Source organism: Cupressus sempervirens, chromosome 8 (assembly GCF_028749045.1).
Source record: "Cupressus sempervirens isolate cs-2001-9-10 chromosome 8, ASM2874904v1, whole genome shotgun sequence".
Taxonomy (NCBI): Eukaryota; Viridiplantae; Streptophyta; class Pinopsida; order Cupressales; family Cupressaceae; genus Cupressus; species Cupressus sempervirens.
The window spans coordinates 219,398,893-219,414,897 of NC_143125.1; the positions used below are offsets into that span (position 1 = coordinate 219,398,893).

Below are 16,005 nucleotides of genomic sequence, written 5' to 3' on the forward strand. Positions count from 1 at the left end.
CTTTTTGCATAAGGTAGGACTAAAGCTCATTAGAGCTCTTGTTATGGAAAAAAAAAAATTTTCTCCCCCACCAAAAATAGTATTGACCAATAGAATGGATGAAAAATGTAATTTATTAAATAATAAAAAATTAGAAAAAAATATAAACATTTGAAATCTAATATAATCTTTTAAATTCTTTAATTTGATTGGTTAGTGTTAATGTCAAATTAATAATAATAATAATAATAATAACAACAACTACTAGGCATATAATCTAAACGAAAATTTATAAATATTTGACTACGAAATTTCAACCGTCTCTGTCCATCCTTCAAATTTTGCGTTCTAAAAGTGATTACTACCACAAGCGATAACCAACCGCCACAGCTGTATCATACTTGCAGTCAAAACTTCCAGAAACCCAGAATCGGACTTCCGAGAGAGAAAGGTAGCACGAAAACGCATAATTGAATTTTAACTACCATTGTGTCCGAAAGACAAGGGTAGCCCAAAACCGTGGGACCACGCTGTTCGTGAAATCAATTCTCAAAATTCGAGATCCCCGCAAACAAATTGGTGATAAACACTCACAATTGCCTTTTTATGAAAGGGAAGCAGCAAGAAATTATTAGGCCGTAAAAGAGAAAAGTTTTTTTGTAGACACGTCGCATGACTTTATGCCAGGTACTGACAAAATTACACGAAACTTCAACCTGTCTTCTCATTTTGCTAAAACTTGGTTGGAGTGCAAGATTCCTGTTTACATTGCCTCCACACTTTTCCAAGCTATATACCAGTAGCGAAGTAAAGTAAATGCAAACCAAATTTTTGATCAGGGCGTGTCGCAATCAATATACTCAAGAAAACACAGCATTCTCTTTTGGGAAATTTTGCTGTTGCAGGAGGAGAAATTGAAATGGGTATTGGGTTAGTAGCGACATTTAAAATTGTAGGGACTGTATGGTTTATTCTGAGGGACTGGATAGCAAGGTGCGTGTCAGTGGCCATCGAGATAGCACGGGCTTTCCATGCAGGCGACATTGGGCCCTTACATGTTGGATAATAGGACTACATGCTTATAAATGCCAAGGTATGTGTGCTTTCATGGATATCAGTCAATTTTGTACTTCTGAATCTTTGATTAATGGATTGTTTGATAAATACTTGTCGATTTTATGGATACCCATGTGAAATTATGATAAATATTTTTCAAGGATTGCTTATAGGCTGTTATCAAGTTTTTACTCTGAATGAAGTCAGTTGTCTAACCGGGAGAACAGTCAAGTAGAATTTTGATAGGAGTCCCAGAGCATAAGAATAATCTAATATGCTAGTCAATTTTTTTTTTTAAATTATTGATTTTATGCACTTCCAGTCGAACAATTTAATTAAAAAAATTAAAAGGATTGCAGGTAGACTGCAATCAAAATTCTATTTGGTGTCTGTGGGTTTTATTTAAGTCTCCTTTTTCACCGGGTTAGAAAATGTGCGTGACAGCGTATTCTTTAAAAGTATTGGATATCTTGATTTTTGTCGAAATGTAATTTGGACAACTCATAAATAGACCATACGATTTGCAGCAGACCGTAATTCATATTCTACTAGGTTTTTACACCTATAGCTATTATGTCCAACCGGTACAAATTCAAGTAGAATTTCAATGATAGTCCCATTCAGAAAAAACTATTGGATTAGCTATTGAGGAAATCATTTCGGTTGTTTGTTTCTTCAAATGCACAATCTTAAGAAAATAATTTTATGGCTTATATTCAAAATTCAAGATTTTTTATAACAGTCTGTTGATCTGGGGTAAAGTCTCAGCAGATTTTTGACGATAGTCCTAGTTGGAAAAAGTAGTGGACATGAAATGGGTAGAAATCTAAGTCATTACAGCTTTGAGTGAAATTTACTTCCCACTCACTCGTATATGTTTTCTATATCTGGCTGCTTCATACTTGATTTTTTCCCTATGGAGGCTGTTGTCAATGTGTATGTTTCAACAGATGAATCTAGTTAGGTTTGTTGTCTTGTGAATTGGCCCCATGAAAATTTTATTCTATTCATGAGCTGGGATAGACTGGTTGTGGTAGACTGAACCTGGTCTCAAATTCTTATCTACATTCTTGCTTTGCTCTTGTAATTTGCATGGAGAGACCCAGCGTAAAGCACCCAAATTGAAACATAGGAGTCAATTGATGGTGATAATGCACCTAGCTTATAAGTGAGATAGTACAGTTTTTAAAATGATCACGTACTTTAGTGAAAAAAACATTGGAATGGACACCTCAAATCATTTGGATGGCCTTTCTCATACATTGTTTTGATAATTAAAAACACAAGATGAAGTTTGATGAACTACTAGTTTATAGATTGTGTTGGACTATCTGCCAAAATTCCCCTTTGGGATTTGTGATGTGGCTTAACTGCCTCTTGTGTTCTATAAGTCTAGTGGTTGTATTGGGCATTGACAGGTGGTTCTTTTAGTGCAACGGTAACCCTAGCTTGTAACAAAAGGTATCAGAACTTGGTCATAGGTTCAAATCTCCTTGGTAATGCCAAGGGGGATTGTTGGACTAACCACCAACTCCCTTCAGGATTTGTGACATGACTTAACTGCCGCTTGTGTTCTATAAGTCTAGTGGTTTTATCGAGCAGTGATAGGTTGATCTTTTAGTGCAACGGTAACTCTAGCTTGTAATAGATTGGTCAAGTGGGACTTGGTCACAAGGTTGAATTCCAAGATATACATTATGTGCAATTGCACAACATATAAGGTAAAGTGAAAATGTATCCTTATTCTTACAAGAGGGGTTTCATATGTCAATTTGGCATTTTGGCTATGTTGAGACCTTTGTAACATTTTTACCTTTATCACAAAGACGAAAGCGAAAATATCTCTTGGCCTGTCGGTGTTGACATAATTTTTTTTAGATACCTCAAATGTTTGTTAACTGAATTTATTCTACCATTATCGCTTAATGGAACCCTATTTGCCTCCGTGACCTGATTCGGTTGAGTGGTATGTATAGTTGTAGGTGGAGGGTTATTGGAAGATTTCCTTTGTAGTTGGGAGCTTCATTTGGATGCCCGTTGTTAGATAATCATCTTAGTTTAAAACATAAGATGAAGTCTGATGAACTACTAATTTATAGATTGTGTTGGACTAACTGCCATTGTTCCCCTTTGGGATTCGTGACATGGCTTAACTGCCTCTTGTCATCTGTAAGTCTATTGGTTGTATTGGATATTAATAGGTCATTCTTTTGGTGCAACAGTAACCCTAGCTTGTAATAAAAGGTATTAGAGCTTGGTCATAGGTTCGAATCGCCTCGGGTAACGTTGAGGGAGGGATTGTTGGACTAACCGTCAACATTTCCCTTCAGGATTTGTGACATGGCTTAACTGCCTCCTTTGTTCTAAAGTCTAGTGGTTGTATTGGGCATTGATAGGTCGATCTTTTGGTGCAACATCAACTGTAGCTTGTAATAGATTGGTCAGGTGGGACTTGGTCATGAGGTTGAATTCCAAGATGTACATATGTACATAATGTGCATTTGGACAACATATGAGGTAAGTGAATATGTATCCTTGTTCTTACAAGAGGGGTTTCATATGCCAATTTGGCATTTTGGCTATGTTGAGACCTTTATAACATTTTTTATCTATACCTAACTTTTGTCACAAAGACGAAAGCAAAAATATCTCTAGGCATGTAGGTGTTGACATTAAAAAGTTCCTAGTGTTATTTTGGCCTATAGTAAGCTAATTTTTGCTTCTAGCCCAAAATAACCCCTAGTACTAACCAATCAAACTATTTAGTTTGAATATTTTTTTTTGTAGAGCATTCTAAATGACAAGTGATAACTTACATATGATCTTTATCCTTGAATACCTATAATGGAATCTATGTTGGCCAAGAATGAGGCAGCTTTTGGGCTGGCTTTATTATGCTGTTGTCCGATTTTCAAGACAAGATTATTTTGCATTACATCGCCAAGCAGGTGTTTTGTAATTTGTCTAGTAGCCATGGTGATTTCTCATGATATATAGAAACACAAAAGTAAAAGGAGCTTGGAATCAAAGGAACGATATCATTCGTTGCATCAAAAAAAAACCGTTTAATAAAATTAACTAACGCAAATGCACCCATATAAGGTTCTTATTAACATCGCTAAAATAATGAAAAGAGAATTAGCGAGTCACGGATAAAAATCTTGCCATGTCGTTACATAGGCAAAAGTCACGGTAACAATAAAATAATTGGAAATAAATGCTAAAACTTGCCACAATATTATTATGACTAGGATGAAAGTTGATAGAAAACTTAAGAATAAAGCAGCGATTACAAAGACTTGCAAGGAGAAGAATAAAACGATAGTTACAAAAACGAACCACAATGAGGAAACCCAAATAGATAGATAGAACACGAGAGGATGCCAAATTCTCTATAGAAACGATACCTTTGAATGAACCAAAAGAAAAACGAAAAAAAATAGAGAACATAGGCATGAAATTAAAGTACAATATCAACATGGATTCGAACCTCCACTTGTTTGCTGTTTTGAGAAGAATTCACGATAAAGAAATGAGAAAAACTCTCTTAATTCAAACAAGGGCCGCTTTATCATACCATCAGCAATAAAGCTCAACTTTGACCATAATTGAGTAAAGAGAAGCAAACATTCATTGTTGATTCATTAGTAGGTGATGGTGGGACAGAGCCAAAGCAATCCAAACAATGACCTATGAGAATGAGAGCAATCACAAGTAGAAGCAAACATATGCATGGAAATACTCACAACTATCATAAACAATAATAACCACATATTGCCTAAGACGCTCTCCATTATTGCTATTATAAAACCTTGCTCTGATACCATGTTGGGTTTTAGCCCAGAAATCAGATAAACAAAAATAACAAATAACTAGAAAAGATGGAAGAGACACACAAAAGTATCCTGGGAAAACCCTTCAAGAATGAAAGGAAAACCCAACTACACACAACAAAAGATCATTTTATTGATAATGAAATTCAAGTGTATAATGCCTTTCACCCGAAATGATATATATAACCTAAGGAGAGACCCTTCACATTTCAACTGAAGGTCTCTTTAATTTCCAAAACACAACTTTTTATTACAAATACAACTCTTAGTATTTCCATGCCTTAACACATGTTGAATGACACATGTCTTTATATTTAATATTACAATTTATCATAAATGTCTTTTTCAGCCGAAGGTGATCATAATAGAATTAACTCCCAGAGATAAAGATTTCTATCATAGCTATAAAATCTAATCACATAGATCCTATAAAATTCATGGAATCAGTCAACATGAAACCCCTACAAGAAGCACAACCAACTTTCATCATAGACTTTATCATGGAATCTCTTAACATGAAACTAAGAGAATTCATTGTTAATTTTCATGGAATCACTCATCATGATGCTGTCATGAATTCTCTCAACATGACAAACCTGCAAAAAATCAGCTTTCATCACGGACTCTCTCAACGTGAATTCTGTTGTGGAAACATAATAAGTTTTTGATCCCTGTACATATAGTTCAAGATTTATACCATTAAGCCCACATAGAGAAAACCAGACAAAACATAACAGGCTAGCAACAAGACACAAAGCCAGCCAACAAGAGACAACAACCAAAAGACAACATAGAATAGAAACAAAAAAGGACTAGAAACCACACAACATAAGACCACTTGGGCCATGCTCTTAAGAAGCTCCTGGCTTGCAACTCCAGCTGATCCATATCTTTAGCGGCCTTTTTGATATTCTTTACCACCTCGTTGGCTACACCAACTTACTTCCTGGTACTGGACCCAGTTCTTTTCCTTGGGCCGCCCTGACTATCTCTAGGGTCCTTCCGATCTTCAACAATCTTCACAATGGCCTTCTCACGTACAAAACCCTCCATATTGCCGATCATGATCTTGATGTGTTCATTGGAGGCCTTCAGAATTTTGTAGATGTGGTCAACAATTTTCTTCATCGTGTTCTCCAGTCTAGAAGTCCTGTTATCTAGCTCAAAAACCTTTGCTTGCAATCTGTAAAAGGCAACCATGTTCATAAGAGACCCCGTGTTAACCCCATCCCCAACCTCAACATCAACGCTCTTTTTAGTATTTCCCTTGCCTTCTAGGTTGTTCATCCTATTCTTCATATCAATGACTTCATGGTAAAGCCACTTGATAGACCTAAAATTTTCGAGGAGGTTGTTTCTAGCATTGTTGAGGACGTCCAAGGTCGGCTCTTTGCTAGAATCACTCAAAATCAGCATAGAAGGGTCAATGAGCTCCCTAAGATCCACCTCATCCCCTTCATCCCTTTTAACCTTCATCTCAATCTTCTCCCTAGTAATACCCAGGTGCACCGAATCCATGTTGAAGTTTTTCCACACAACCCTTCTCTCCTTAGTAGGTGTATCCCTCGTTGAGGATTTAATAGGCAAATCAGTTAGAGGATCCTGAATCGAAATACCAGGGGAGTCAACAACCATCCTTTTACCTTATCTACTAGACTCTAAAAACTCCCTAGTAGACTCGTACTGACTCTTAGATTGGGGAATCTAAGCCACGTTTCTTTCCTTCTCTGCTTGTGGGCTTAGTAACAAATTTTCCCTATTTCTTGCCACCTGTAGAGAAAGAGCCATTTTTCTTCTTGTTGCTCTCTAATTCCTCAGTGTTTGTCTCCATGTCATCATCATCATCATTATACTCCCCATCTAAGGAGATGACCATTCTATTGACCTTTTCCAAAGCCTATAAATTCTTTCTTCACCTTCTTCATGGGGCTCTTCGACTCTTTTCCTTTCCTTTTGTAGGTTGAGATCTCAATCTCCTCTAAATGTATATCATCACTGTCTTCAATATTCGACCAATCCTGTTGAGAATCAGACTCCTCTGACTTTGCCTCTAGGTCTCCGTCATCATCAATGGACTTACTCATAGAGTGAGGCACAATAGGCTCATAAATTAAGAGCATTAAGCTATCATGTAGAGGGGGGTTAGTAACAACTTTTTGCCCTCCATTAATGCTAGAATTCATAGAAGCGTAGAGATAACATGGAATAGAACTCTTGATGGCATTCTAAAGTCGTTTAGAATGCCCTGGTGCAAGCTCGAGAAAATCTACTCTCAAGCATAATGTAATACACTAGCTCTTAGAACAAATCTCCAAAACTTCTTAATACACCTAGGGTGATTATAGGTTTCACCTCTCTTGACTAGGGCAACACGTTCTTGCCTTTGTAAATTTTTTTCCCAACAATTGGGATTCCGGTCACCTGGCAAATGAGCTCTTTAGTTATGGTGAAGGTCCGCGTGGAAATTTCTAGCGTCCCCTCATTCCAGCGCTTAAAAAACAACCTGGTAATCCCATGCTTTCCATTGTGCAATCTCTCCATGAAAGGAGTTAAACCCCCATTCTTCAGAATTTCCCCTACTTGAGGTCTCCTTTGCCATTTGTCACAATTTGGCGTCTCTCTTCTCCTTCGTTGGCCTCCCATGTTGTTAGGACACCATAGAACAATCGCCAGAGACAGACTTGCCGTGAAAGAACTAGGTAAGAAAAAGAATGAAAGCTAGGGCCTCCAAAAATACCCACAAAGTGTGTGGGATAAAGGTGACATAATTGCCATATTTGTCCTTACAATCCTCTCGACTCCTTGTAATTGTAAATTCATCTCTTCAAAGTACCATCATCATCACTTAAAATAACTCCTTTCTATGTATTATGTCATAATTAATACACGACATGACCTCTATAGGAATAGCCATGCCATCCTGCCACCTTATCTCCTGGTTAATTCTCACAGTCTTGTTGGAGTCAGAAAACATGTTAGATATATGGTATATATGGGATACAAAATAACTGTCTAAGGTTCTTAGGAATGAATCTTACCAAATGAATCTAAGGTTCTTAGGAATGAATCTTACCAAATAAATGTCTAAGGTTCTAAGGTTACATTTACCAATGAATCTTACGAAATCCTTTCCTCAATCCGTGTAAACATAGTTTCCCGCTTAGTGGAATCATTACACATAAGATTCTGTGTCATTCCAAACATTTATGTGCTTCCTGCATAACTCAATGTATACTCTGTTCATGCTCAGTGGTTATGCTGTCACTCGGTGTCGTTCTGACTTGGTTAAACTTGGATTGCTTGGTGACGTCTGTGCTTGGTGTTTATAGAACTTTTCCATACTTACACATCTGTCTCATCTTAGCTCAAGCAATATATTATGGCTCAGTAATAGTGTTCACCAACCAATACCTCCTGCTCTCATCAACTAATTGTTTGACACTAATGACAACATGAATGTGTCTAGGAGTAACATTCTCCCCCTTTGGCATTAGTGGCAAAAACATTATGCATGATAGCTCAAAAGTGACTTAGCAAAAATTGTAGAACCCCCCTATATACATACTTCCTTCTCTTCACAAACTCACTCTCAGTAGAACACGGGTTTTGCAATTTTTTTTTTAAAACTCTTTCTGTGTACAGTTTCAATCCTTATGACTCCATCATTACGTAGACTTAGAACATATATAACATACTCCCCCTTTCATCATTGATATATACATTCTTTTACAGATCTATATGCATTATTTCTTTCCAACTTCAAAATTTTGAAATAGTTACCTATCACGTATGCCCAAGTGATCAAGAAATACTTGGTGGTTCTTCATCATGACGGTCATAGTGGTATCCCAATTATCTTCAATTTCTTTAGAGTTTGCTTCTCCACTTTCACCTTTGCTGCAAGATCAATCATATGATCTGCAATTGATAACCTTGGTGCAGCAATTAGGTCTTTGGCCTTCTGAATATGACGTTGCATGACCTGACGTTGCATGACCATGAGATGAGGTAGCAATAGAGCTTGCATCTCATTTATTTTTTCTCTTGTTCTAGCTTCTTCAACTAATAATTCATGCTGTACCCCTGTGTAAAATTTCACTTTTGAATAAGGAACCATATAAGATCCTAGGTCAGTGTTTAACCTATCTGCACATGACTTGATGTCTTCTCCAATTTTATACAACTTACCTTTGATGTCCTATGTAAGTTGGGGAATATCACATAGTTTCTTAAATAATGAAATAACATTTTGAACAATAGTTTCCAATATGGTGACCAAAGTGGACAGTTCCACTTGCTGCAAGGCAATTGTTTGTGCAAATTTTATGAACACTTTATTTTCAAATTTCTTTTCAGATCTTTCCATCAACTTTGCCTGTGCATCCACATCAGGCTCATTCAACTTTTCAACTATCTGCACAAGTTTTTCCTGTATGGGGGTCTTCTCATCAAGAATAGCATCATGAACAACATCTAGTAAGATGTCCTAGATATCATATAGATCTTGTTTCTGCTCGTGCTTCTTCTTTAATCGATCTTTCTTTGCTTTCTAACTACATAATTCACTATATTCAGCTAGAGCATATGGATCTAATGTGTTTGGGTTCCAATTTTTAGTATGATAATTACGTCATCAAGAGCAACTGGTTGGAACTAACTGTTGTTGTCTTTTTGTTCTTTTGCTTCTTACCTTTAGAACTAACTGTGTTGGTACTCGCAAAGGAGCCTTCTGCTCCTGGTTTGTCTTGCTAGGCTCATTCTCTTGCTTTTTCTCTTCCTCCCTCTTTCCTTGATCAATTGTTGTCTGTGGAACTGATTGTATCTGTGGCACATGAGGCTTTACTTCTGATTGTTTCAATGCATCCTTGTTTTGTTCACTTAGTGAACTTTGCTTGGGTTGAGCAGTCTGTCCTTGCGCTTTCATTCCCTCACCAGGAGGTCCCAGGGCCTATGGCCTGTTGCCAGTAGTAGAATCATCTGCTTTATTCTCTGTTGTATCTCCTCCTGTTTGTGTGTTTCCATCATCAACATTTTCAGACTGCTGTTCGGTATTTGTATCTCTCCCTCGAGTTGTTTGAGCCTGTTGCTTGATTTGCTTTGCATTTGTATCAGCTGGAATGATTGTAATGAAAAGATTAGCATCTACACTTTGAGACTCATTCTGTGTTTCAGGCTTCTTGTATTCCTTGATTTGTACAATGATAGGTGTGTAGCCCAAAATATGTGCATGTGCTGAATCGGTTAGTGTTTGACCTGTATTAGGCTCGGTGTCAGCCATAACATCTTCATCATTCTTCACTTGATCTCCTGGGTCCTCTTTAGTAACATCTTCTATGGTAACATTATCTTCTCTGTCAGTAATATCTTTGACCATATTGTGTACTTCATCTGCTAAATTTTGAGCAAAGTCATCTTATTGATTATTTAGTTCAATATGCTGATCTGACTTGGTATCTGCTACTTGTGTGATTTCCTCAGGGTCTTTGATCTTGTAAATCTGTTTCCATATCCTTTGCCCATCAATGTCAACATTTCTCAATTTACCAGTTAAGATCTTCAATGCCCTCTATTTAGGTACAAATCTTTGCTTGTATCTCTCCATTGCTTCACGAATTTCTGTAAGATGCAGTTCTGGCATTACATTTGCTAGGGCTCTCTCTCATTTGTTCTTCAGTATTCAAGGCATATTGCCATTTGTCATCAATCTTTCTGTAGAACTCTTGTGGGATCATGTTCCCAATCTCAATAGGTGTATTCTTGAATTTTCAATCATATCAATCGAAGCATCTACAATCTTTTGCTTGACTTCCTCATTCATTGTATGATACTTAACGTATTGAAAAGTAGACAAACCTCCATGTTCCCTTAGAGAATCTACCATTTCATCAACAATTTTAGGTCTCTTATTTACAACATTTCTATAATGACAAACATCATTAGATTCAGTCTTCTCTCTATCCTCTTCTTTAATAATCAACTTTCTTCTCCTTTCGAGTTGGTTGGCTTGAGGATGCAGGAACATCCTTCCTTTTCTGATAAGTCTTGACTTGTAATTGTGCAGGTTAAATAACTCTAACAACTCCTTTCTTCAAAGGTGGTGTAACCTCTGTTGCAGCTTTGGCCCCAGACCTTGTAGCTTTGGGACTTTGAGGTATAGCAAGTTGTCTTTTTGTTCCCTTCTTCTCCAAGGGTTCTGCCACAACAGGTGCTATTCCTTTATCCACTTCTTCCTCAACGTCCTCGCCTTTGCCCTCGATAATCATTAGTACTTGCTTCTCTTTCCTTTCACCGAGTGCACGCTCCAGAGTATCAATCATATTCTTTGGTTTCCTCTCTATCTTGGGGGTTGTAATATCAAGCTTTATTCTTTGTTTCGATGTTTGTAGGTGCCAAAAGGTTTGGCTACTCGGCGTACTGGTTCCTTCAATACTGCCTCAATTGCCTCTGTAGCTTGATCAATGTTAACATCATATTGCATAGGTTCTAGCCAAGCAACCCTTGGCTCTACAGCTTGCACAATGTAGTATCAATGTCAACAAGAAAACATATATCATCATGATATTTTCAACCAATGAGGTGGAATCCTGTACTCTCATGCATTCTTTCTTTAAATTCATTGAAATAAGTAGACATTACACTTTCAAAGTTATCTCCTAATCTCTTAATATATTCATTTATCTGGTAAATAACTTGTCTTTTCACATCCCAATTTATGTTACCAATTGTGGGGAAATAGTTTTCTATATAGAAAAATGTACATACCAACAATGAACCAAATTCTATGCAACTCGGATAGTCTTCATGTTTTCTGACAATTGCTTCAGTTGCAGCTCAGTGAGGTCAAGCTTGAATCTTTTCTTAACAATCTTGTATGCTAAATCCACGGCTCCACATGGTGCATTGTTTGGCTTGCTGGATATATAAATCTTGTAAGCAACAATGTATGTGCCAAATCTCGTCTCCAGATTAGTGATTGCAGAGACTTTCAAACCTCTTCCATTCCATTATGCTTTAGTGTTATCTTCAATTTCTTTCTTTGACACAACCCTTATTGTTTTTGACTTTTTCAGCGATGGAATATCCAGTCACCATGTGAATAACATCTCTAGTGATTTTTACTGGCTTGTCCAGCCACATTCTCATGTTATGAACCCTGCTTAAAACAATGTGTATCCATTCTGCTTTGAAAAATATAGGGAAATGCAAAACATGTTTGTTCCCTTTCATTTCGAAGTGCTTGTGTTTGTCCTTCAAATGTCCATCAACATACAATTGCTTGTAAGTCTTGCAACTCATAATCACTTACCTCACCAATTTTGCAATGGTAGAACACACAAACATTACAGACTAATAAAATCCTTGGGGGAATTGATGATAGTGCTCTAGTCTTGTCAATTTGTGTAGCAACCTCAAGATGTAAGTGGTATTTGGGCTCTTCACAATCTTTGTTTCAAATCAACTTAACCTTACTAACCTTGCTTTATTTCACTGGTGCAGAACTTGACACCATTTCAAAAACTAGGGTTTCGGTGAATACCTTTAAACTTGTTTGGTTTGTTCTTCCTTTACACCAAATTCACCTCTTTACAGAAATCCTCGATCAAGTCCACAATCTCAAGCTCCAAATTTCAACACTTCACACAAATTGCTTAGATTTGCTCAAATAGCTTTGCAAAATTGTAAGCATAGGGTGAACAAATGAATAGTACAATCCCCAATATACAATAAAATTGCCTTTAATGTTAGTCAAGGCTAACTGTTCCATACCACGACCTCAGTTAACATACTTTCTCAATCTTTACTTGGTTGCCATGGGATATTTGGTTAAGCTACACTTTCCATTACCATCTTGGTTAACATAGTAAACATAATGTTCACTTCACTTGTTCGGTTAACACTCACTTCCACTGATTGCTTTGTTTGGTGTGATTCACTGACTGTAGTAATTTCTAACATCATATGAGTTGTCCAATCGCTGATATGGACTTCATTTCATTAATTTAAGGAACTAATTTAAGATATGACAATACTAATGCAGTTCCATACCTCTATGCATGATTCAGTTGGTAGTAGAGGTTTCACTTGATCCATTGGATGAGGTGCCATTAACTATAGCATTTGATGATCCACTTTCTTTTGTCTTCTTTTTCCAAGTCTTTACCATATGATTACGAATCTCATCAACATTAACTTTACCCTTTCCTTTGGTATCTTCATCCTTAGGTGCTGATGCTTGGTACCTACAATCTTTGCTTAAATGACCAACCTTATGACAATGATGACATGCCATTCTAGTATTCCTCCAATTGCGAGGTCTTCCTCCAAAATGAAGTCTCATACAGTTAGCAGCAATGTGACTATACCTTCCACATGCAGTGCAGGTAATGTTTGCGTTGTAATCTTAGTTAATAGTATTACCTTGCTTGTGAGGTACCAAATTAGACTTCTTTTGAGATCTGCAATTTTGTGTCTTGTCCAAACTTATTACATATATAACACTACCCATTGAATTCATATTGCCTAGGAGATTGAATTAACTTGGACCTGCATTCTTATGCTTGATGACCATACTTGTTGCAGTTGTAACAATAACCATCAAATTTAGGAATAACATTGATCTTACCAGTTTTGCTCCTGTAAACATTAGCTGTGTGTCTAGGTTTGCCACAATGGTAGCATTTAGGCTTCTTTGGCTTGGGATTTGTATAGACATTTCTTTGTTCAACTTGCTTAGATGATTCTCCTTGCTCAGTATAGCCTAATCCTAAAGTATCTCTCAGTCGCCTTTGTCCTCTTAATTGTTCATCTAGTTTTCTTATACTTTCCTTTGATCTTTTGAGTCTTTCATTGATGTCTGTCTTTGATGTTAGTTCACTCTTTAACTTTTCATTAATGCTTGGTAGTAGAATGCTGGTATAGCCTAATCCTGAAGGATCTCTCGATCGCCTCTTTCCTCTTAATTGGTCATCTAGTTTTCTTATACTTTCCTCCGATCTTTTGAGTCTTTCATTGATGTCTTTCTCTGATGTCAGTTCATTGTTCAACTTTTCAGTTTTAGTTCTTAGCTCAACAATTTCCTCCATCTTTCTGCCAATCTCATAGTTTGCATTGAGTAGCTGGTTTACCATATCATAGCGGTTCTGAGTCAACTTCATGATTTCGTCATCCTTAGCATCCAATCTTGTAGTGATCTGTCTCTTATCATCTTCAGTCATTCTTTTCTCATCCTGAGCTTGTCCCTTTTGTTCTAGTATGTCACACATCCTTGTAGATTGGACTTCTTGCTCTCTCTTCAGTGATTTCATCTGTTTGGCAAGGTTATGGTTTTTCTCCATCAAATCTGCTATGACAACAACAGATCAGTTAGACATGTTTCCATCAGATAGTTCCTCAATCACTTCTCCTGATATGTTGTTTCATTCATTTGTTGAGCAATTTCCTTCATTCTATTCAGTGATTGCTTAAGTTTTTCTTTGATCTCATTGATTTGATTTTGGGCCAACTTCATTTCCAACTTTTGATTCTTTATAGTCTTGTCAAGCCTATACCTTTCCATATCTGGGATCTTTGCTCTAAGGTGGTAAAACCCCTTAACAAGAGAACTAGCTCTTATACCAGTTGTTGGAATATTTAGGAAAGGTAGGATGCTTAGGGGGGGGGAGTGTATTAGTATCCTCTGAAACTTTTATACCCTTTCAAATCTGACTAGCCCTTTGTAATTTTATCGACTTCGTAAACATGCACATACATTAGTTCAATACTAAAATGAAAGTAAATGTAAGTACTGTACTTCAACATATGCACGTAAACATAAAGCATAACTCCATGACACATGACACAATGATTTGGTGTCGCAGAAACCCTTGGTTGTAGGGAAAACTGCAATGAGGATGGTACCCACAAATTCTTCATTACTACATTAAGATGTTGCCTTGTCAAGGCTATAATGTTTGTCACTTCTAGTGACTTACTCAGTTAGGCGTAATACAATCGAATCTGTAAAGATCTACCTTTCTCAAGGATTTTACAACACAATTACAATGTATGTACTCTGTCAAGAGATTTACAACCAGACTGTTAAGTCCACCTTGTTAGAAGATTTAACTGCTACAATAATAAGAAAATAGCAGTGAGATTGATCTATGTATTTGCAACTTACTTTGCTTTTCAGATCTCTTTTCTATTCAATGATTTATCACCTCCAGTGACTGTTGTATCAAATCCTTTCTTATGCTGCTTGAAACTCTGATCTGCAGTAGAACTACCTTCTCAATCCTCTAGTGCATCCCTCTCATAGCTTCACAATAGCAGCAACAACTTCATCAACAACATCAGCAGTAGCAGCAACATTAAATTGTTCCTTGTAGGTCCTTAAATAGGTATCTTTTGACTCTTTCAATCCTTTACCTAATTAGGGTTTAGGAATCATCCAGAATATGTCATAGATCGAAATCAACGATCTAGAATTATCCTTAACTCTTCATGTTTCATTCTTTTCCTTTCTATGATTTCATTGGTCTCCATTCTGCCTTGGAATCGTAAACAATCAAATTACATTTACCAATGAATCTTACCAAATCCTTTCCTCAATATGTGTAAACATAGTTTCCCACTCGGTAGAATTATTACACATCTATGCTATTTCAAACATTTATGTGCTTCCTGCATAACTCAGTGTGTACTCTGTTCATGCTTGGTGGTTATGCTGTCACTCGGTATCCTTCTGACTTGGTTAAGCTTGGATTGCTCGGTGACGTCTGTGCTCGGTGTGTATAGAATTGTTCCATACTTTCACTTCTGCATTATCTTAGCTTGGGCAATATATTATGGCTTGGTAAAAGTGTTCACCAACCAAAACCTCCTGCTCTCATCAACTAAATGTTTGACACTAATGACAACATGAATGTACCTAGGAGTAACAAAAAGAAGTCTCCAATGATGGGCAACAAAATGAGAATCATGTCAACCCTCAACTATACAAGACAAGATAAGAAAAACAAGACGAAGGAGGTAAAATATGCCTCCCTAACAATGTAGGAATGGCGATAGGCGAGCCCCACAACTTATACACCTGCTGTGTCCACAGTTGCAAATCCTGACCGACCACTATCTTCTGCTCCATGGTGTGCTTTAACAT

General features: G+C 37.0%; 1 long non-coding RNA gene across 1 annotated transcript in view; it reads left to right on the plus strand.

Moving 5' to 3' along the window:
- Window positions 1-417: 417 nt before the first annotated feature.
- The window catches only part of LOC149542279 (uncharacterized), a 67,966-nt gene continuing 52,378 nt past the window's right edge, over window positions 418-16,005 (plus strand). Inside the window, exon 1 of the long non-coding RNA XR_016355447.1 lies at window positions 418-1,072. This is a non-coding gene — a long non-coding RNA (uncharacterized LOC149542279). The remainder of the gene's footprint in view (window positions 1,073-16,005) is intronic.